General features: G+C 41.8%; 1 non-coding gene across 1 annotated transcript; it reads right to left on the bottom strand.

The window, feature by feature from the left end:
* Positions 1 to 3,066: 3,066 nt before the first annotated feature.
* On the bottom strand, positions 3,067 to 3,230 carry LOC122797382. The gene has a single exon (XR_006364103.1). It is a non-coding gene; the product is annotated as a U1 spliceosomal RNA (small nuclear RNA).
* Positions 3,231 to 23,401: the final 20,171 nt, after the last annotated feature.

Raw genomic sequence — 23,401 nt, forward strand, 5'->3', positions numbered from 1 at the left:
CTCTTCAGAATAGCTCAATAATGATCTTCAATGTCTCAGACAAAATTAAATTTATGATTAGAAAAATAGATTTTTGGAGGTCATGTGTTGAAAATGGTCAACCTGAGGTATTTGGAACTCTTCATAACTTATCTGAAAACAAGCTTCGTCTATCCTGGAAAATAAGCAAGAAAATAACTGAACACTTGAAAGGGCTAAAATCAGATTTCGAGAAGTACTTCCCCAAACCTGAAGAAGAAAGCTATTGAATTTCAAATCCTTTTAAATAACAATATGTGCAGGCAGCTAAATTATCAGTCAAGGAGAAAGAAAAGTTGATTGAACTTTCAACTGATACTACTTAAAAGCCAAATTCAAAGGACAACTTCTTAATAACTTTTGGGCAAACGTCAGCAGAGAATATGAGCAGCTTTTTGACATGGCCCTTATGTTTCTGTTGCCGTTTACAAGTACAGAAGTGGTGGTGAGAGCTTTCTCTTATATCTTTATTAAAAACAAATATCGTAATAAGCTGAATGCAGTTCCAGATTTACGATTACACCTTGCATCAGTTGAACCCAATTTCAAAAAACTATGTGCTTCAAAACAAGCACAAGGATTGCACTGAATAAATGTTTAAGACAAGTTAGTCTTTTAATTATTTGTTTGTGCAGTTTGAAATATTTAATAAGTTTGAAATGTTTAATTTTATGATAACTTTATAACTTATATTAATCTTTTGAGTTTTGGCAATATATATATATATATATATATATATATATATGCATATATATGTGTATATATATATATATATATATATATATATATATATATATGTGTGTGTGTGTGTGTATATATATATATATATATATATATATATATATAGATATATATATATATATATATATAGATATATATATATATATATATATATATATATGTATATCTATATATATATATATATATATATATAGATATATATATATTTATATAGATATATAGATATATATATATATATATATAGATATATATATATATATAGATATATATATATATATAGATAGATATATATATATATATAGATAGATATATAGATATATATATATATATAGATATATATATATATATATATATATATATATATATGGGTCCACTTTGTAAATTTGAAGTACTGAAATCTCGAATTGCAGTATTTCGAAATTAGAAAGCCGCAGACTCACATTTCCGAAACTGGCAGAAGCGCGAAATTCAAAATACCGACGCACAGATATTTTGAACTTCTGCTTCTGTTGGCACTGTGTGTGGATGTTTAGGTTTCAACACCTTTAAATTATTTGCGTTATTGGAAGTATGTCAAAGACGTTTTAGCTCAATGCTTGCTTTGTATCACACTGTGAAAAGACTATGGCTGAAAAGGAGCCATTGTCAAACTATCTTATTTTTATTTATTTTATTTATTTATTTACATTTGTTGACCGGGAGTGTCCGACTGGACATAGGTCCATTTTCAGCGGAGGCCCGGGGAGAAAAGCTCCACAGTTAAAATAAACAGACAGTAGTTACATTGGACATAGTGATTAACAATTTAACATAGCAATTAATTACAAACATATTTACAGATGAAGAACATAATACATCAGTAGACAACTAGAATCTTTATCTGTGAAGTACATAACAGACATTAACAAATGTTACAATAAGAAGTTCCTGCTGTTTAATAAGTACTAGGCTTATGAGCATCTAAGCTTGCTGTAATCAAGGTAGTTAGTGGGGTGGAAAGAAAGGTAGTGGTTGGATGGGGTGGGTGATATTAGAGTGGGAGTTACAAGGGCATCTTACCTTTCTTTTTCTTGTATAACTTCTGAAGTATGGTAGCAGGCTTTTATACAGAGTTCCTGTGTGCAGCACAGACCCACACAACCCACTTTCACTTGACTAGACTTTGGTGCACACACGGGAAAATACCTTTCTCCACCATTATTGATTTTTTTCCCGCGTACCCCTAAACCAGCAAGTGCGTACCTTGGGTTGGGATAGCTGCTGTATAGTACAGAGTTTTAGCCCTTTCAGAATAAAACTGCATAGAGTTTAGTTCTGAACCTACTGTAATACTTATATCTGTTCTGTATTTCTTTTAATGACACTTTGGTCCTAGTGAGCTCTTAACTGTCAACATCCAAACATAGAAGTGCTTCCATCTGTACTGTATAGCTCATGTTACAGCTTTCCTTGAGAAACATCTTCTGTTTTGTGTTTCAAAGCTATCCGAGTACAGGTGTGTATGTGTGTTTCCAACACTTACTATATTAGAATACTACATCTGTTCACCTTGTAAGTAACCATCTTTGATTAATACAAATGCTTATGTTAAAGCAATTTGTAATACTGTCAACATTTTGACAATTTGCTGTTTTACTAGGATATGCAATAATAACAGTAACAGTTGCTTTTGGCATACTTTGATGTACCTTTTAAAAGCTATCTTGTGAAGTCTTGGCTTCTAATTGAGTTTAGCATTTTCCATGAAGAATGGAGTTATTTTATAGGTGGGTGCTTTTGGACCTGGGCCACAAAATTAACGGTCTATGGACAATTCAGTGTAGTCAGTTAAGCAGCATGTATTTGAGAAACTACAGGAAACTTTAGTAAGCAAAGCAAAGTGACAGCACAGGAAGAATATAAAACTGCCACAGGACTTCTACTGGAGGTCACTGAATGTTAGACTACAGAGTCTGAGACAGAGATTACCGGTAAGTTGCTATGCTTCTTCATGGAAAATGTGAGGTATAAAAAAAAAACAATAAAATAGACTTTACACGGAAAGCAAGCTGAGGCTAGGCAAACTGCTTATTTGATACTTACCAGAGCTTTCAACTGGTTAAGTTGTCTGAGCACTAAGATTCTGTAGTTTTTTTTTTTTTTTTATTTCATCAAAAATAATGTTCTCTTTTTGCATCACCCCTTAATAGTAGCACTGATAAGACATTTTTGTTATTAGTTTTTATCAAGGAAAATGTAAGGTCTTCTTTTCAAGACCAGTTTAATTACATGGTTATACAACTATCTTTCTTAACCAGTTAATGAGGGGAGGGGAAAGCGCGAACGCAGTCCCCCACTACCATAAATTATGCAGTTGAGTATCCTGCATTTGAGGACATCACAGGGGTCAACCCCACCGAAGTGCAATGGAGGAGCCTCACTCTGGGAGAACCACCTTCTTGATCGTGGTCTCTCCCCTGCCAGGTAAGTATGAGTTGCTAATTTATATCTTGGCAGATCTACGGGTGTACCTTACTTTACAAACACGGTGCTATTTCTAATTTCATCTTTTCATAAATATTGTATGGTCACATCACACATTTGTATGGCAACAAGCAGAGTTCAGAAGTCTGGCACTATCCAGTAAATAAACTATGGTACACTACCATTTCCCATGGGGCAGTTCTTTCTTAAAATCTACATTGCTTGACATCACATGCTAACAGAAACATAAGCATACAGTAGGCTGTCCTGTTTGTCTTGTCCAGCAAGCAGAGAGTGAGTGACCAGCAGGAGACATTGTACACACACGCAAGCTGACAGGCATCATGGCATATCAGGTTTTCAGTGAGAATGACTTGCATACATTTCAGTCCCCACCCCTTTTGTTTGCTTTTCCAGGAAGTGTTTTCCAGGAAGGAGGGAAGGAAATCTACTGGCCAAAGAAAGGTCTAACAGCCACGTGTTCTGCTTAGAAATGAACTGCTTTATATGAACCACAAAGTCATTCACAGACACAATTTGACTACACAGTGACTTTTTGTCAAGATTTAGTTAGTTTTACTAGCAACATATGTGTTTTTATGGCAAAACAGCCACAGTTACATTATCTAACTACTACTGTACATTAGATAGAAACTTCTAATTTCTCAGAAAATATATATTAATGCAAGTCTTTTTTTTCCCTGTCATCTTTCACTGTGAATACTGCCAGTATGACTATATGATTTATATTTAAATCAGTATTTAAAATGTGACCCTAATCTGAGGCATTTATAGATGGCAGTCTTTTTTTTTTTTTTTTGCCTTTGAAAGTAGTACACCCAATCCTTGTGAATAAACATTTTTATATTTATCTATATTTGTTTGTACCAGTGTGCTACTCTCAAGGGTTTCTTTGTAGGGGTAGCCTCTGAGCGCACTGTCCAGTAAACTCAGTTCTGTGCATTTTGAAAGTCTGAGTATCTTCCAGGGAGGGGACTGCAATATTTTAAAGTGCACTTAGGAGGGACATGTACTACATTTAGAGCTGCTATATGAGGGACTAGTGGTCTTTCACTAAAGGTACAGTAATCTTATAATTAGAAAATTCAGCCCTCATGCAGTGGTGCATAATAGCCAAATTTCTCTCCAAAAGCACTTTCACTTTTATGTGTAAATATCTCAATTTTACATGAATTGAGACTCACAGTATCACATTTTGCTCTTCTGAAGAATAAAAAAAAAAAAAAAACACCACTTATCTTGCTAAGTCATGTCATAGAGTAAGCAAATGATGACTTAGAGAATCCTGTGAATTACAAGATGAAAGTTGTTGTATCTTTCAGCTTTTCCCGGTTAGGGGTCGCCACAGTGGAACTCCGGTCCGCTAATGATTGGCAGTAGATTTTTTACTTACCAAGTTGCCAGCCCTGACGCACAACCTTCAACGAAGGTACGCCCATTCATGCATGTCTCCACACAGAAGACGCTTTAGCTGAGAATCGAACAGGACAACGTCTTACTGTGAGGCGACAACGTTACCGCAGGTTGAATTACAAGATGAAAGTGCAAAGTCTTAATGGTCTGTTCTGGGACCGCAGTCTGCTTACTTAGAGGCTTCAACATACAGCAATGGTACCTCGATTCATAATTATAGTCTCAGTAGTATGTAACACAAGCCACATAACACAAGCACTCCGGTCAATCCAAGGCAAGTACAAATATGACTCAGTCATTGTCCATGCTGGTGTGAATGACCTGAGACGTACCTCCCTGGACTACATGAAAAGAGACATAGAGGAGCTCTCTGAGCATGTAGCCCAGGCCGGTATGACCCTGACCTTGAGTAGCATCTTACCCTCACCAAGAATGATGCCACAATATGAAGACAAGATGATCAGTTTCAACAATTGGCTTAAGTATTAGTGTCATTCAAAGGGGATCCAATGCCTGTCAGCTTGGATGACATGCTCGACAAGCCACGATGCTTCACTAGGGACGGCTTGCACCTGTCACCCCTGGGCTTTCGGATATTGGCAAAGGCTCTTGCCACCCCCATAGTGCCTTTTTTAGGCAAGGCTCAAAAGACAAACCCACCTCCATAGGTATCACAAGAGATAAGAAACTAAGAGTAATGCTACTCAACGCCAGAAGTCTAAACCTCAAGATGCACGCACTCGAAACTCTCCTTAGCATGGAGAACATCGATATCTGTGCAGTAACAGAAACCTGGTTCAAGGCTCCCGAGAGCACCCCAGCACTACCAGGTTATATCTCATACCATGCTTTTCGGCCCCAAAACTTGGACCGAACCACAAAAGGAGGGGAGTATCAATATTAGTCAAAGATACCCACACCTCCAGGTTGGTGGCACAGCACGAAGCATCAGAGACTATCCATGTGCAACTAACAGTGGGAAAAACTGCCTTCCAGTTTATAGCCTGCTACAGACCACCCTCCCAAACCCAGGAACCCCACTCGGCCTTCCTGAGAACACTGGAAAATATGAAGGTCTCTCCAAACACCATTATATTGGGTGACTTCAACTACCCAAACATAGACTGGGAGCATTACTCTAGCTCCAACACCCTAGCCCAAAGGTTCCTAGAATTTATAAACTCAGATGCTATGGAACAACTTGTTACCACTCCCACAAGAGGGGAAAACATACTGGACCTGATCATCACCAACATGGGGGCTCTATGCTCCAGACCAGAAGTGTATCCCTCACTGGTAAGAACAGACCATAAACTAATCTCACTGGATATTCACATCACGACCCCACTCCCTGCCCAGAAAACCACAGTGAAAACCTTCTCTAAAGCAACTTTCACACTTCTCAAAACCAAGGTGGAATCCTTCAAAGCCCCCAGGCCTGTGGAAAATACGGCCCAGACTGTGGAATCCTTTATAAACTCATTCTATGAACACCTTCAAGAATGCATGGATCATGCAATCCCAAATAAAACCAAGACCCAATCCTGCAAAGGCAGGCATCCTGTCTGGTGGACCCCAGCCATAAACAAACTATACAATAGAAGTAGGAAGCTACTACATGATAGAGCAAAATCCCAAAAAGTGAAGGCATCTCTGATCAGTATTAGCAAAAATCTACGGGCACTCATAAAATCGTCTAAGGCCAGCTTCGAGAGAAAAATTGCACAGGACTTTAAGGATAATCACAAGGCTTTCTTTAGTTATGTTAGGAACCTGGGTGGGAATTCCCAGATATGTTCAGAATTAGTCCAAAATGACAAAAAATACACCGAACCCACAGACATTGCCAACATCTTAGCTGACAGGTTCAGCGCAAACTCCCCCCCCTCCCCACCAAAAGGGCAAATATCTATCCCAGCAAAGTCCTGTCCCCCTGACATCTCAGATGCTCAGATAAGAGCCGCCGTCTCCAAAGCAAAAAACACAGCATCAATGGGACCAGACGGTGTCCCGGGCTGCGTCCTACATGAACTCCAAGAAGAGCTAAACCAAAACATAAAACTACTGTTCAATCTCAGCCTTACTACAGGATATGTACCCAAAGAGTGGCGTACAGCAACAGTGGTCCCTCTCCACAAAGGTGGCGCCTCAACGGATCCTGGAAACTATCGCCCCATAAGCCTGACTAGCTTGGTCTGCAAAGCTATGGAAAGAATCATCATGGACCTCATAAATAAAGATATTGGGGACTTACAGACACTGGATCCTACCCAGTTCGGCTTTGTTAAGGGCAGATCCTGCCTCTTAAACCTGGTCGATTTCTTTGAAACAGTCACCAAGGCCATTGACGAGGGGAAGGTGGTCCACACAGCCTACCTGGACCTCGCAAAAGCCTTCGATACAATACCCCACTCGGGCATTATAGATAAGTTCACCAGCTTAAATATAAACCCCTATGTCACTAGATGGGTTGCAAACTGGCTCAAGGACAGAACCCACATGGTTAGAATTGCTGGAGCCATGTCAGACTTCAAACCAGTTACAAGTGGCATCCCACAAGGCTCAGTCCTGAGACCTCTCTTGTTCGGTATGTATTTCTCTGAGGTACAGGCCAACACGGAAGGACTGTGGCTGACCAAGTTCGCAGATGACTGCAAACTAGGCGCCATAATCGACTCTCCAGCCGACACAAGCATCATACAAAAGGGCCTCATAGAAACAGACAACTGGTGCCAGAGCCATGGCCTCAAGCTAAACGCCAAAAAATGTATAGTCATCCCCTTTGGCAAAAACAAAGTGCACACAAATTACCATATAGGTGGTAATCCATTAAGTACGGAAGAAGTAATTAGGGACCTGGGGACCCAAGTTGATAGCAATCTCTCATTTGAAAACCACGTGGCCAAAGTGGTTAGAAAAACATTTTATATAGCCCACCTAATCATGAAGGGATTCACATCTAGATCAGGGGAGGTCATCTTGCCTCTTTACTCATCCCTCATCAGGCCCATAATTGAGTACAGTGCCCCTTTTGGGATGTACCTTACCAGACACCTGCAGCAACTGGAAAGACCCCAAAAGTACCTCACCAAGAGGATCAAAGGGCTCAAACAGATGCCATATGCTGCCCGGTTAAAGAATCTCCAGCTCTACTCAGTGGCATACCGCCTGCTCAGAGGCGATCTGTGCCTGACATATAAAGCCATGTGCAACCTGGAATTAATGGACATGCTGCACCTCAGAAAATCCAAATCCCACCGAGCTACGCGCTCGAGAGACTTGAACCTCAGCACTGAAATAAATAGGACATGCTGGAGGGACAGATTTATAACCCAGAGGCTCCCTTCACTCTGGAATAAAATCCCAGTCCAGGTTAGGCAGAGTCCCTCATTGACTCTCTTCAAGAGGAATCTTGATGAGTGGATGGGAGATCGTAGGTTTACCCCGGGTATCACTTCTGTGTCACTGTTAGACAGAGGCACAGTATACTAACCTCGAAAAAGGGCATAGCAAAATGCATTTAAAATGGGTGGCGAAAGCCAAACACACTCTGGCTAGGCTTATAAATGCCCTAGGGCAGATAGCCTAGTATGAACCTATGAACCTATGTACATCATATGGAGCCGAATACAAGAATACACCTTACAACTCCGGTTTCGAAATCCCCACCAATGAGCAGAAATGGCTGAGGCATGTATCTTAATGGAGGAGAAGGACAGGCCTTTGTGGAGTAGATCTGTTAAGTAATCCAGGATTACAGGCAGGGAGGGCAGTGTTGTGTTTTCTCCTTTAAATTGAATCCATGAGCAGAACCTTTTCCACTTATCAGCACAGGATTTTCTTGTACTGGGTCTTCTGGTTCAAGAATGATGTCCAGCACCTGCTTGCTTAGGGTAGCTGGAGGAGAATTCAAGGAATAAGCCAGGCTGCAAGATTTAGGGTTTTCAGTTGGGGATGCAAAATCTGTCCTTCCTGCTGATAGAGCAGATTTGGGATCTGGTGTAGGCGCCAGTGTGGCGCCAGTGTCAGGCTGCGCAGGAGTGGGTACCAGTGCTGGCGTGGCCAGTCCGGGGCAATCAGAATTATCCTTGGTCTATCCTGTTTTATCTTGAGTAATACTCTTGAGAGACGGGGCAGAGGGGGAAAGGCAAAGATTGAGAGATTTACCCACTGAAAAGATAGGGCATCCACTTTCCAGGACCTGCTGTGATGACTCTTGGTTCAGAATTTGTTGAGCTGATGGTTGTAGGGGGAGACAAAGAGATCCACCTCTGGGGTCCCCCATTTTTGAATCAGAAGGTTGAAGGTGCTGGGCTCCAATTGCCACTCATGTGGGTCTAGGAGATTTCTGCTTAAGACGTCTGCCACTGAATTTTGTTTGACTGGCAGGAGTTGAGCTTGCAGATGAACTTGAATGTCCAAGGCCGTGTTCCACAGGACCATGGTTAACCTGCAGAGTGGGTAGGAATGGGTTCCCCTCTGCTTGTTGATGTACCACATAACTGTGGTGTTGTCTGTTGTTATTAGCAATTGTCCGGGAAAGAGTAGGGATCTGAAAGCTGTCAGGGCATTTTGTACAGCTAGCATCTCTTTTTGGTTGATGTGCAGATGAATTTGACTTGGGCTCCAGTGGTCCTGAATACATTTGCCATCCACGTGTGCCCCAAAGGCATAGTCTAATATGTCTGTGGTTGGGGCCTGGATGGCGTGGGGTTGCATAAATGACAGTCCCTTGTTGTGGTTGCATGCTTCTGCCCACCAAAGGAACTCTGTCCTTAGACAGGGTATGATAGAAATAACTGTTTCCAGGTCCTGAGAATGTTGGCACCAAAGACTTTTTAAGTACCATTGAAGTTTCCTCACATGCAGTCTTGCATATGGAATTAGCAGTATACATGAGGCCATGAACCCTAGGGCTTGCAGTATTTTTCTTGTGGATAGCTGGGTTCTGGTGGCCATTTGTTTGAAGTAGTCTGTCAGATAGACTTGTTTGAATGCCGTCTGGGAAGCTGTGTCCAAGTTAGCTCCCAGGAATACAATTTTTTGACTGGGTACCAGTTTTGATTTATTTTCATTGATGGTGTACCACAAGGAAGTAACAAGGTTTTTCACAAGTGTCAGGTGATGCAGCAGCAATTCCTGACTGTCTGCCTGAATCAGGCAGTCGTCCAAGTATGGGTAAATTTGGATATTTCTCTTCCTGCAGTATGCAATGGCTGGAGCCAGGCATTTTGTGAATACTCTGGGCGTAGTAGATAAGCCAAAGGGAAGTGCAGAGAACTGATGATGCATAGATCCTACCCTGAAACATAGATACTTCCTGCATGACTCCCTTATGGGTATGTGCAGATAGGCTTCTTTTACATCTGGGGTGACTAACCAGGCATCCTTGGCTAGCATAGGAAGAAGCTGTTACAGGGTAAGCATTTTGAATTTTGATACTACCAGGAAGGTGTTGAGAATTGAAAGATCCAGGATTGGGTGCCAACAGCCCTCTTTCCTGGGAACCAGGAAGAGTCTGGAGTACAATCTGTGACCCCTCTGTTCTACTACAACTGGCTGAATAGCTCTGATATTGAGCAAGGAAAGTAATTGATTTTTGAGCCTCTGCCCACTCGTTTGGAGGAAGGTCTGGAAACCCGCTTGGGGTTGGCAGTGAATGGAAATAAAATTTGTACCCCTGGGATACAATGTTTAGGACCCACCGGTCCTGAGTGATGGACATCCATTTTTTTTGCATGAAGGGCAAGTTTTCCTCCTAAGGGCACAAGTAATTGGGCAGGGCTGGGGAGTGGAGTAAAGAAGTCATTGTGAGCTTTTTCCGTAAGGAGGTGGCTTACCACTCCCTGCTTTAGGGATGGGGGTACTCCATTGCTTAGATCTCTGCATACTCTGAGGCTGTTGTCTGGGTGGTCTGTTTCCCCTGGGACTGGTTTGAGAAGGCCTGGAGGGGATGGAAAGGGCCAGTGTTTGGAAGAAGAATGCCTACTGAATGTAGGGGGTTGCACCTGTAAGAAATCTTTAAAACAGTCTGCATAGACTTAGCTTTCTCTTCCATCTTTTTAAGAACGTCTTCTGCTTTGGTGCCAAACAAACAGTCCTTATTCAATGGAGCGTCGAGTAACTTTGATTTGACATGGTCTGGCAAGGTCTGCTCCTTCAGCCAAACATGCCTTCTCAGTACAGTTAGTGACTGCTGCCTGGCAAGATGCTTCTAGGTCGTCAAAGCCACACTGCAAAGTATGCTTGCTGACTTGGCTTGCACAGTGCATAAGCTCCTGCAATTCTTTATTTTCTGCACAGTCTGAAAAGGTTGCCACTTTTTGTTTAAATTCCATAATATGTTGCTGGTAAGTCAGCATGTGAAACTGACAATTCAGTGGCCTAATAGCAAGAGTTGCAGAGGTATATACCTTCTTGCCCCATCTGTCCAAAGCTCTGGAATCCCTGTCCGAAGGGATGGGATTCTTGGCTGTAGTAGCCTTGATACCTTTAGGCCCCTGGGAAATTATCTCTGGGTCAGCAGTAGGATTGTTCAAAAGAAATTTGTGTGTGTCAGGTACTCTGTAGTACCTGTCTGGTTTCTTAGGGGCAGGAGGTAGTGTCAAGAGTAAGACTGGATTCTGTAAAAACATCATCCACAACCTCCGGGACAGGGAGTATAGCAGAAGGCCTGTGCTGAGGCAACTCTAAAAATTCTCAGAGTCTCTTTTTGGACTGAGGATAGTCTTGGCATTCCCAGTGGAAATGCTCTCTTAAGGTATGCAAGGTTTCCCCAAAAGAAAAATCTTCTGGAGGGGAGGCAGAGGAAATGGATTCCTCTGCATCTGAATCCTCCGATAAAGGCATGTCTTCATAATCAGAAGTCTCAGAGTCATCGGACTCCTGGTCTATAGAAGCTGAAGGGGACTGGACTCTGTCTCTTAGCAGGGGAAGGCTGACTTCTCTTAATCAGCGTAATAAGGTCTTCGGCTATTCTAAGCATTTGTTTTTGTGGCATGGGAGCAGGTGCATGCGCTTTGGTCATCTATTTTCTAGGCATAGTGCATACTCTGGGCCTAAGAAACTCTGTAGTTTTGGTTAAAAAAGAAGTCGTTGGTTTGAGTCAAACATCGGTTGAGCGAAGAACTGCCTCAGAAGCCGGTGCCTGCATAGTGGCTCTGGACCTATCCAAGGTAGAGACATCCGGAGGTTCCATAGTCGAAGAAGAGTCTCGCAGCATACCAAACTCCGAATGGGTTTTGGTAGAGGCCTGCAAATCCATTAAAGTGGGCATCAGGGGCTGCAAAAGCGCCTCACTGAGTATCTGCGGACTGGCGACTAGCTTAACAGAAGCGTTGTCGGCAGTTTTGGACCTATGCAATCTGTCTGTCTTTATCCTTACGTTTTTTTTCAGAATATCGGTAGTCGGATGGTTTACCGAAGCCATTTCAGAATACAGAGATTGAGAGCGAAAGAATTTACCGACAGCGAGTGACATCGTGGTCTGGGCCTAAACAGGTGATGCAGTAAGAATGAAAATCTCTGTGAGGTATTTGCTTTCTGCGACTGAAATGCCTCGCAAGGATGGCGTGCATGGTCAAAACCAACTGCATACAACCACAACGACCAGCAAAATACGATGGTAGGCACAAAAGGTTCAAAATCCTTTATTGGTTATAAAACATATTCCAAAATAATAACCAGACCGTTTTCGGCCTCACAGCCTTTATCAATGGTTAAGCAAAAAAGAAGGAACTTCTTTTTTGCTTAACCATTGATAAAGGCTGTGAGGCCGAAACCGGTCTGGTTATTATTTTGGAATATGTTTTATAACCAATAAAGGTATTTGCTTTCCACAGGCAAGACAATTAACTTTTTCTGACATCGGTTAGAGCAAGAAAAAAGGATCCCCAATGGGGTACTTAACTTTAGAAGACTTCAGGATTATTCAATTTGTAAATGAAAATTCAAGTAGTGGCCAACAGGCACTTGCGAACAGCTTCTGCTTCGGGCTCCTCGGCAAGAAAGACTGATGTAATGACGTCGGCTGCCTGTTTTTATACCCCTGACATCAGTCCTGGAGTGACAGTATCCGACGCAGAAATACTAAGTTTCTGGTATTCGGGCTGACTGAGGGCCACCTGCAGGCAGATAACCCTAGTGTGATGACTCCAACAGTGAAACACAAAGAAAATCACATCCTTCACCATCTCATGCATACAGGAAGGGATGGGGGGGGGGGTGCTCACTGGTGAGGCTCCCTAAAAGGTGCCATGATTTAAAGAGTGGCGATACTGGTGGATGCAACGTGCAAGGATGGGGGTGTACAGAATAATAAAACATACCAGATGAAAGCACAAATGGCCAGATCCCCCAGGATGCCCTCATAATCCACAATCAGCTACAGCAATACCAGAGTGAGTCCAGGGCATTGGAAGGTTGAAGGAAGAAGAACCTTGCAGGTTGCATCCACCAGTATCTCCTCTCTTTAGATCAGGACACCCTTTAGGGAGCCTCACCTGTGTGCATCTTCCCCCCATCCCTTCCTGTCTCTATATCAATCACCTGAACTGCTAATCAAACCTGGGCGAGCTGAGCCATAGTTAGGCGGTACTCTTTTTGCCTGTAGTAATGTCAGGTGAGTGAGAAGATAGGAAAGCATTTATTTGATCAAATTTATTTCTGATGCTATGGGCACTGGTTAATATGCATGCGATGGTGAAGGATGTGTTCTGCTTAGGGGAGACAGAGTTAATGACTTGTCCTGGATTGGTTTCTTTATTTATTCTGATTAGTATGAGAAATAGGAATGTACTTGTAGAGATGTTTAGTAATATTAAGGTGGGAGAGATAAAGATTGGTGGGGAGGGCGATGATATATTATGAGACAGAGAGGTAAAATGTGAAGCTGTGTGTAGTAGTGGTTGTGAAAAACCTATGATGTGGAGAGTACAGGGCTAGTTGATGTGTTAGTAAGAGTAGTAGTAGTAGTGTAAGGCAGTGTGATGCCCTCTTTAATCACGGCTGCTTTATTCCTGACCTTATTAATAAAGATATAGGAAATCTATAAATGCTCGACCATACCCAGTTTGGCTTTGTCAAGGGAGATCATGCCTGTTAAACTTGGTGGACTTCTTTGAGACAGTCACCAAAGCCCTAGACAAGGGCAAATCTTTGTGTATGGCCTACCTAGACTTAGCCAAGGCCTTGGACACAATCCCCCACTCATGCATCATTGATAAACTCACCCAGTTGGGTATCAACTCATATATTGTCAGTTGAGTTGCAAACTCCCTCACTGATGGAACTCATACGGTCAAAATAGGGGACTCCACCTCCTCCAGCAGACCAGTAACCAGTGGTGTTCCACAGGGATCAGTTCTGGGACCCCTACTACTTGGAATCTACTTCTCTGAAGTAAAGGCTAAAACTAAATGACTGTGGCTGACAAATTTGCTGATGACTACAAACTGGGAGCAGTCACTGAAACCCCTAGTTTGATAAGACAATATGCCTAACACTTTAGTCATAGGTGACTCTATAGTCCAGCACACTGATGTCCCTCTCACCAGGTTGAATAAGGAGAAAATTACAGTCAGCTGCCTGTCGGGTGCCAGGATTCGCCACATAACGCATGCACTCAAGTCACTCCACAACAAGTACAAATATGACTCTGTCATTGTCCATGTTGGAGTGAATGACTTGAAACGTACCTCCATGGACTACATGAAAAGAGACATGGAAGGGCTCTCGGATCATGTGGCCCAGGCAGGTATGACCCTAGCCCTGAGTAGCATCCTGCCTTCGCCCAGAATGATACCACAATATAAGGATAAAATGATTGACTTCAACAATTGGCTAAGCTTATGGTGTCATTCAAAGGGGATCCAGTATCTGTCTGCCTGGGATGACATGATTGGCAGACCACGATGCTTTGCCAGAGATGGTCTGCACCTGTCACCCCTGGGATTCAGGTTACTGGCTAAGGCTCTTGCCACCCCTATAGTGCCTTTTTTAGGCAAACTTCAAAGGACAAAACCACCACCGTAACAGGTACAAGCATGCAAAATCTGAAGGTAATGCTACTCAATGCTAGAAGTCTAAACCTCAAAATGCATTCTCTCGAGGCACTCCTAAAAATGGAGAATATCGATATCTGTGCAGTAACTGAGACCTGGTTCAAGGCTCCAGAGAGCACCCCTGCAATACCAGGCTACAACTCTTACCACACTTTTCGCCACCAAACCAGGACCGAAACACTAAAGGTGGAGGAGTGTCAATATTCACCAAGGATATTCACACCACCAGGCTAGTTGGCCAACACAATGTGTCTGAAATTCTCCAAGTGCAACTAACACTAGGTAAGACTGCAATCCAAATTGTAGCTTGCTACAGATCCCCACCATACCCCAAGATTCTCACTACACCTTTTTAAACATACTGGAAAATATTAAGATAGAACCAAACACCCTAATACTGGGTGATTTTAACTACCCTGCCATTAACTGGGAAAACTACTCATGTCCCAACACCTTTGCAACGGTTCTTGGAATTCATAAATTCCAACGCCCTGGATCAACTAATCCATAGTCCCACCAGGGGCTCCAATATCCTAGACCTGGTCATTACCAACATGGCAAATCAGTGCTCCATACCTATGGTCACCCCTCGTTAGTCAGGTCTGACCATAAGCTAATCACCCTTAACATCCACATCCCACCCCCACCCCAGTAAAGAAATCACCATAAAAACTTCTCCAAAGCCAACTTCATGCTACTCAAGTCAGAAGTGACAAACTTCATGACACACATGCAGACGGAACTGAAAGTTCAACTGCTGAATCCTACACTAAGGCACTGTACGAGCACATCCACTCATGCATGAATCGTGCCATCCCAAATAGAACCAAAATGCTCTCATCCAAAAAAGGAAGCCAATCTGGTGGTCCCCTGCCATAAACAAACTTTACAACAAAAGGAAGAAACTTTTGCAGAAAAGAGGAAAATCCCAGGATGCAAAAACTCCCTTACTAGCCTCAGTAAGAAACTGAGATGCCTCATAAAATCCTCCAAAGCTAGTTATGAAAATAAAATTGCCAAAGATTCCAAAGACAACCACAAAGCATTCTATAACTATGTCAAGAATCTAAATGGCAATGCTCAGATCTGCTCTGAGCTAAAACAGAATGGCAATAAATATACTGATCCAAAGGATATTGCCAATATCCTGGCAGATCGATTCAGTGCCAACTTCATCCCCCTCTCACCCCCTAAATGGCCCATCTCAATACCGGAAGATTGCCAAATTCCAGTAATAACGGCCACACAGGTACAAAACACACTCTCTAAAGCCAAGAATACAGCATCCATGGGACTAGATGACATTCCGGGCTGTGTACTACATGAACTACAATATGAACTGGCACCTCACCTAAGTGTCATGTTTAATCATAGCCTCACCTCAGGTTTCGTGCCCACTGAGTGGCGCACAGCTACAGTTATCCCAATCCACAAGGGGGGATCCACCTTGGATCCCGGAAACTACCGTCCCATCAGTCTGACAAGCCTTATCTGTAAGGCCATGGAGCGTATTATCATGGAACTTATAAACAAAGACATTGGCAACCTTCAAACACTGGACCCCACCCAGTTTGGGTTTGTGAAGGGCCGATCTTGTCTCCTGAACCTGATTGACTTCTTTGAATCAGTCTCCAGAGCCATGGACAAGGGTAAGGTGGTCCACACAGCCTATCTAGACCTTGCCAAGGCCTTTGACACCATCCCCCACTCTGGAATCATAGATAAACTTACTAAGTTGGGTATTAATCCCTATGTCACCCAATGGGTTGCTAAATGGCTTACTGATAGAACCCACACTGTAAAAGTAGCCAACTCCAAATCCAGCTCCAGAAAAGTGACAAGTGGAGTACCTCAGGGTTCAGTCCTGGGGCCGCTCTTGTTTGGCATCTACTTCTCTGAAGTACAGGTCAACACTAAGGGACTCTGGCTAACAAAGTTTGCAGATGACTGTAAACTGGGAGCCATTATTGAATCCCCAAATGATGTGGATACTCTACAAAAGGGCCTTACAGAAACAGATGCTTGGTGCCAGAGCCATGGGCTCAAGCTCAATGCCAAGAAATGTATTGTTATCCCTTTGGGAAAAAACATGTATCCATGAATTACCATATAGGTGGCAGTACACTAAACACAGAAAGTGTGATAAGAGACTTAGGGACACAGGTGGACAGTGGTCTCACCTTCGATAACCACATCGCCACAACAGTCAGGAAATCCTTCTATGTGGCACACCTCATCATGAAGGGCTTTTCATCCAGAAAAAGGAGGTCATTGTCCCACTGTACTCATCCCTCATTAGACCCATTATAGAATACAACGCCCCATTTGGTATGTACCTCTCAAGACATCTGAAACAACTGGAAAGGCCTCAGAAATACCTCACTAAAAGAATCACAGGCCTAAAGCAGATGCCCCACGCTGACCGCCTTAAAAAACTCCAGCTATACTCTGTCGCATATCGTCTACTCAGAGGCGATCTCTGCTTAACATACAAGGCCATGTCAAACCCAGAGCTGTTGGACATGCTACACTTAAAGAAATCCCAATCCCTCAGAGCTACATGCTCCAGGGATCTAAACCTTGTCATCACAATAAACAAAACATGCTGGAGGGATAGGTTCCTGACCCAGAGACTCCCCAGACTCTGGAATAGATTGCCCATACATGTCAAGCAGAGTGCCTCTTTGGACCTCTTCAAGAGGAACCTTGACGTTTGGATGGGAGAAAGGAAATTCACCCCAGGGATCACGTCAGTCGCCCTGCTAGACAGGGGTCCAGGAAAGTAAATAATGTGGGAAGAAATAGCCAGGGAATTATTATGGCTAGGCTTGTATAGGCCCTAGGGCTGATAGCCTAGTAACAACCTATGAACCTATGAACCTAGTGATGTCAACATCCTGCAAGAAGGTCTTACGCAGACTAATGACTGGTGTCACAGTCATGGTCTTAAATGCATTTTGTGCTTTACTTTTACCATTCCCTTTGGCAAGGGTGATGTTCCTACAAACCACCACATCAATCGCAATACCCTAAGCACACAGTCAGTGGTGAGAGATCTGGGCAGACATGTTGACAGCAACCTTAACTTTGATCACCATGTCTCCACAGTGTAAGAAGGCCATTTTATATTGCTTAGCTCATAAGTAAGGGCACTGCCTCCAGAAAAAAAAGAGGTTATAACCCCCTGTACTCTTTCCTCAGCAGCCCAATAATAGAATACTATGCTCCCTTTGATATGTTCCTTTCCAAACATCTTCAGCAATTGCAGAGACCACAAAGGTTCCTTACAAAGAAAATTCAGCGTCTTCAAGATCTGTCTTATGCAGACAGATTGAACTCGGTCAGTTTACTCTGTGTCATACAGATTGCTCAGAGGCGAACTGTGCCTTGCATATAGAGCAGTCTCTGACCCAGTTTTAATGGAATTGTTGCACATTCACAAGTTAAATGGCACACGGGTCACTTGCGCAAAGGACCTTAACTTGGTATGTGATATTAATAGAACTTGCTGGAGAGACAGATATGTCTCTTGTCCCACTTTTGGAACAAACTTCCTGTTCATGTTAAACAAAGCCGCTTGTTGGCCCTATTTAAGCATAATTTGGATGACTGGATGGGTAACTGGAAATTCACCCTGAGAGTTCCATCTGTGTCCCTCTTGGGCAGGAACAATAGGTGCTGGTTTTTGTGTCTGTTTAAACCAGACACCCTTGGGAACATGGCTTGAACTTGGCTAGGCCTGTAAGGGCCCTCTGGCCGTTACCCTAGTAACCTCCTATGATCCTTACAATAGTGATATCCTGCCAAGGATAGTCTTATGTGCAGCCAGCCAGCATACTAAAGCTTGGGGTCTTCCATGCATCATATGTATGTCGTACACTTGATGTGTAAAAAGTACATAAGTGACTTTCAAGTGCCAAACACTCAGAACTTATTTGCTGCTAGTATGAAAGCAGCATTTTGAATTTTGGTCTAAAGATTGTACATCTCGTTCAGTTTTCCAAACCTATGGCCGATAAATACTCCACTGGGGACTCTCAGATTCTCCATTCTTTGGATTTGCATATACAACTCCAATATTATTTAGAAACAAATGCAGACTGTGTGCAACATTTTGTTTCATTTCAAGATAAGAAATTGGGATTCCATAGGCCATTTCCTTTTGTTTTTCTTTTCATGGCAAATGGCTTCTTAATACTTGTGGCTGCTTCTTCTGGAGCTTTTTTTAAGGGTCTCAGTGGCAGACCCATTTTGGAAGCTTCTGCTTGGATTTCTGTGCATTCTTTTACTAAGCACAGAAAAATATTAAGTCTCATGATTATTCTTCATGAAGTACATATTAACTTGCAGTTTCTTCATAAATTAGTCAAATTGTTTATAGCATGTTTATGTTAAAAATAAAATGTAAAACAGATGCATGATTGTGCAAGATATATTTTCATGTAAGATGAAGCTTTGTATTTCAAGTGTCTTATAATTGCACTCTTTCCGTTTGTGCTGACAGCTGAAGGTGAAGTAAATGCTGAATGAACTAAGGTATGTTATACTATGCTCAAAGGGTCTATTGTCAGAATGTTAATAGAGGAAAACAATGTGCCAGGCATCTATTGAAACCAGATTAATAACAGTATACACTGGCCTTCTCAGGCTGGGGGATGAGTCTTTTTGTATGAATGTCTATGAGATAGTGTGTACTGAAACTAAATGTTACAAGGTTAAAAGATAAATTCTTAGACAAAGTAGTCTGTTTTAAAAAGGCATATTGCAAGTGTTCACGTGACGCTCTATGCGAGGATCACAAGGACATAAAATATTTAAAAACAGTATTTGTTTAAAGCTATGTTACATCAAAGTTCTGCATGCACGAAATTGATGAGAAAAAGTATATATGTAGTGTTATTTTTCTTTGTTCTTTGAGACTAACTGAAAATCACACCCTGAAGCATTATTATTATTGTCTTAGGACTAGGACTAAAAGGTAAAAATATTTATTTGTGAACTTTAACATTGATGTCATGACTTGGATTCTGAACTTTGGTATTGCTGCAGGGCAGTGTGGAATAAATTAGAAGGGCCCAGCACAGAAAGTTCTTCTGTGAATTCCATGCTGTTTTGTATGGGATGGTCAGAGATTCAGATACCCAACTATTCAGGCTGTGCAAACTGCTTTTAGACTAAATTGGGAAAATGTATTGTTTTTTTTCTCTCTCTTAGGTAATTGTTGTTAAAGTAGAATGAGTGAATAACTGTTTTGTTGAATGACTAAGTCTGCTTGTTAGGTATATGTAACGTAATAGTGGGAGGAGCCCACAGAAAATAAGAAAAAAAGCTTACTAGTGTGTATGCACATACAACAAAAAGAAAAAAAAAGGATGTGCCGTGTATTGAGGGTGGTACCCTCAAGACTAAAAGGTAAGACGCATGAAAGATGTTTTGTAGTGTTTAATGTATGCAGTCTACAGTATGCTGAGAGAGATGTGTGTGTGTTAAATCAAGTTCATGAGCCTATAGCATGTTGAGACATAGGTGTTGCTGTATGAAAGTGCCCTCAGAGGGTCCAAAAAAGTGGTGAGGTCTGGGCACAGTACCTATCCCCCATTATCCCGATCACAATGCTGGAGCTGTAAAGCTTGAGCTTGTGATGGGAGGAAAGCAAGGGAATGCTGTGGGAAAAGTCTGATCAAAATCTTTCCACTGTCATTGTACAATGGCAGAATCCCTACCTTTCCCTCCCTGAATGTTGTGTGAATTGATATATTCATTTCTTTTTTTTTTTTTCTGAATTATCAGAATCCAGGATCTGCAAGGTAAGTCTGAATAGGAAAAATGGGAACAAGGTTAAGCAGGCAGGATCAAATCCCTGTCGAGGGAACACCTGCATAAATTTTATGTATCATAATTATGGAAAGGAAAGTTTTAAGCATTTAAATAAGTGGTTTCAGTTTGCTAAAAATTGCTCTGGTGAAGTATAATATGATCAAAAGGGACCCTATGTTAAGGTAAAAATTAGAAAAAAGAATTCCAGCCATTAGATCTATGGTAAAATAAATTAGAAAATTTGAAGGGTATTTTTGAGGAAAAAAGAAAAACAAGGTAAGTGGAGGAACAATGGACAGTATTTTATTCTTGGTATACTAAAGTTCTTAAAAAGGAAAGAAGTCAACATTAAGGGGATTGCAGAACACTAAGAAGAAGCTGCTACAAGTGAGAAGTTAAAAAAGTCAGTACAGACCAGGAAAAGGGATCTCTTTATCCTGTCTTGGCATGTTTGAAAAAAAATGGGGATGGCCAAAAAGAGAATTCTAAAGAGGATGATAATCCTCCAATAACTACTGCACCCCCACATGTACCTGTACAGGTGGCTCCTGTACAAGAGTCTGCTGTTTCTTACACCTCTGCACTTCAGGCAAACTGTCCATTGGACACTAGGTCAGCATGGTACTGTTACATCTCAACCCAGTTCCCCTGTTCAACGCTCATCTTCAGAACAGGCATCTGCAGTCTAGGAGGTTTCTTCTTCGTCTTCCTATCATTTTCATCAAGCTTCTACATCTCCAACAGGAGCACTAGTATTTGATAACTCCAGTGGTTCATCACACGAGCTCACATAATAGGGTAGGACAAGAGGCTATTGCCTCTAGTGAGGATCTTTTGGCACCTCTTAAAAATTTTTTTTTGGGGGGGTAATAATAGCGTGTTCATCACCCTTGTTATTTGTATACTATGTCTAAAAGTTTTCCAAATATTAAAAAAGATCCATTAAGGTTTAAGGAAAACTTAAAAACTATAATAAAATGTTAGAACCCTACTTTGACAGATTTAAACCAGATGCTTTGGGTAGTTACCTCAGATGAAATAAGAGCGCAGTTACTTCAGAAGGCTGAAATAACAGATTTTACTGTCACAGAAAATAGACAAAAGGATAGGGTTATTAAATTACAGAAGTGTGTAAAGGTAGGACAGATTGGTCTAAGATATAGACATGTAAGAAAAATAAAGGGGAGCCCCTGCAGATTATTTGAGTTGTCTTAACGTAGTGTTTGCTAGACATTCAGGAATACCAGCTCCAAAACAACAAGCTAAGCTAGCTATTGCAGCTGCTTTTGTGCAGGGTCTGCAAGCCTCTATACAAAATCAAATACAGCAAGTGTTTATAGACTGGCAGAGAAAGGTCTTGGAGTCCTTGCTAAGTGCTGCAGATCGTTACTGTCAGAATAATAAAACAAAAATAAATCTTTATCCTTTGCTGCCAACAGATCAAAAGTGATCAAATGTTAAGGTAAAAAAAAATCCTTTCTTGGTGGACACTGGAGCCACTTGGTCTGTATTAAAAGTTACCTCAGTCAAACACCAGTAGCAAAACATAAAGTAAAGGCAGTTGGATCAACAAATGGTAATGTTATTGTTTCAGAACCTATACCAATTTCTTTAGGAGCAATTGAAAAAAGGCATTATTTTCTTTTGAGTGCTATTGCACCAGTAAATCTACTATAGAGAGACCTGTTATACAAACTGGGTTGCACTATTTACTGTACACCAGAAAGGGTGTATTTGGATGTTCCAACAAAATCAATGGGGGGAAGTATTACCAGTCTTAGCAAAAGCTGAGGAACAACCTTTTAAAGCATACAGACAGCTAAAAAAACTGCTGTAGAAGGTACCTACTAACTGATGGGCTAAACATGCTAATAAAGCAGATATATTAAAATCTACAAAACCAGTCCAAAAAGAATAATGTACTTACCATAACTTGGAATCTGTTATCCTATGCCAGTATTCATCACTCTTGGGTCCAGCATGAGATCCGAGCCGGCAACTTTACAGACTGCTTCAAGGCTCAAGCTCCTCCCACTCCCATGAACCCTCGCTGCCCTCTAACCCCTCAGATCGAATTTGTCCTAAGCTAGAAAACAGCTAAAGAAGACCTTGACCACCAGATAGGACATCTGCACATCCTCTACCTCTTACAGGGCAGGGGACGGAGGGAGGGATCGTGAAGAATAGTGACATAGGATAACACAGATGCCAAGTTATGGTAAAGTACATAACTGTTTATCTGATGCTATCCATGTCACTATTCCTCACTCTTGGGTCAGAGTCCCCAGCTACCCTAAATTCTGGGAAGCCTCGTGGAAGGATATGACGAAAAAAGTACAGTTGTGTACACTTACCATAAATGTAGATGTTCGAGTGTATTCACTGTTGCAGTCATCACATTTGGGTTATCCCCTCAACTGGCCCGAATACCAGAGACTTGGTATATCTGTGTTGGTTGCTGTCGCTTGAGGACTGACATCACGTCGTCAGTGGTATAAAGTAAGGCAGCCGACACCATTTTCTAGCCCTAACCTGTCAGGAGCCCCCAAAGTAGGATGCCAGGTTCTGGTGGCAGAACCCCACCAGTGGAAAATAAATACCAATATGTCCCTTGTAAGGAAAGTAGAACAATAAAGAAGAATGGTTACACAAGGAGAAAAAGAAAAAAGGGGAATGGAGGGAGGGAAACCAGGACTGCAACAGTGAATACACTCGAGCATCTACATTTATGGTAAGTGTACACAGCTGTACTATGTGCTTCGTGTTTCACTGTTGCAGTCATCACATTTAGGTATATTCCCAAAGCTGAGGAAATGGGTGTAGGCAGTCAAGGAAGCTTGGGGCTGGCTAGGATGCCCTGCAAGACT

This window comes from Protopterus annectens, chromosome 3.part0 (genome assembly GCF_019279795.1).
Source record: "Protopterus annectens isolate FY-2018-M chromosome 3.part0, PAN1.0, whole genome shotgun sequence".
Taxonomy (NCBI): Eukaryota; Metazoa; Chordata; order Ceratodontiformes; family Protopteridae; genus Protopterus; species Protopterus annectens.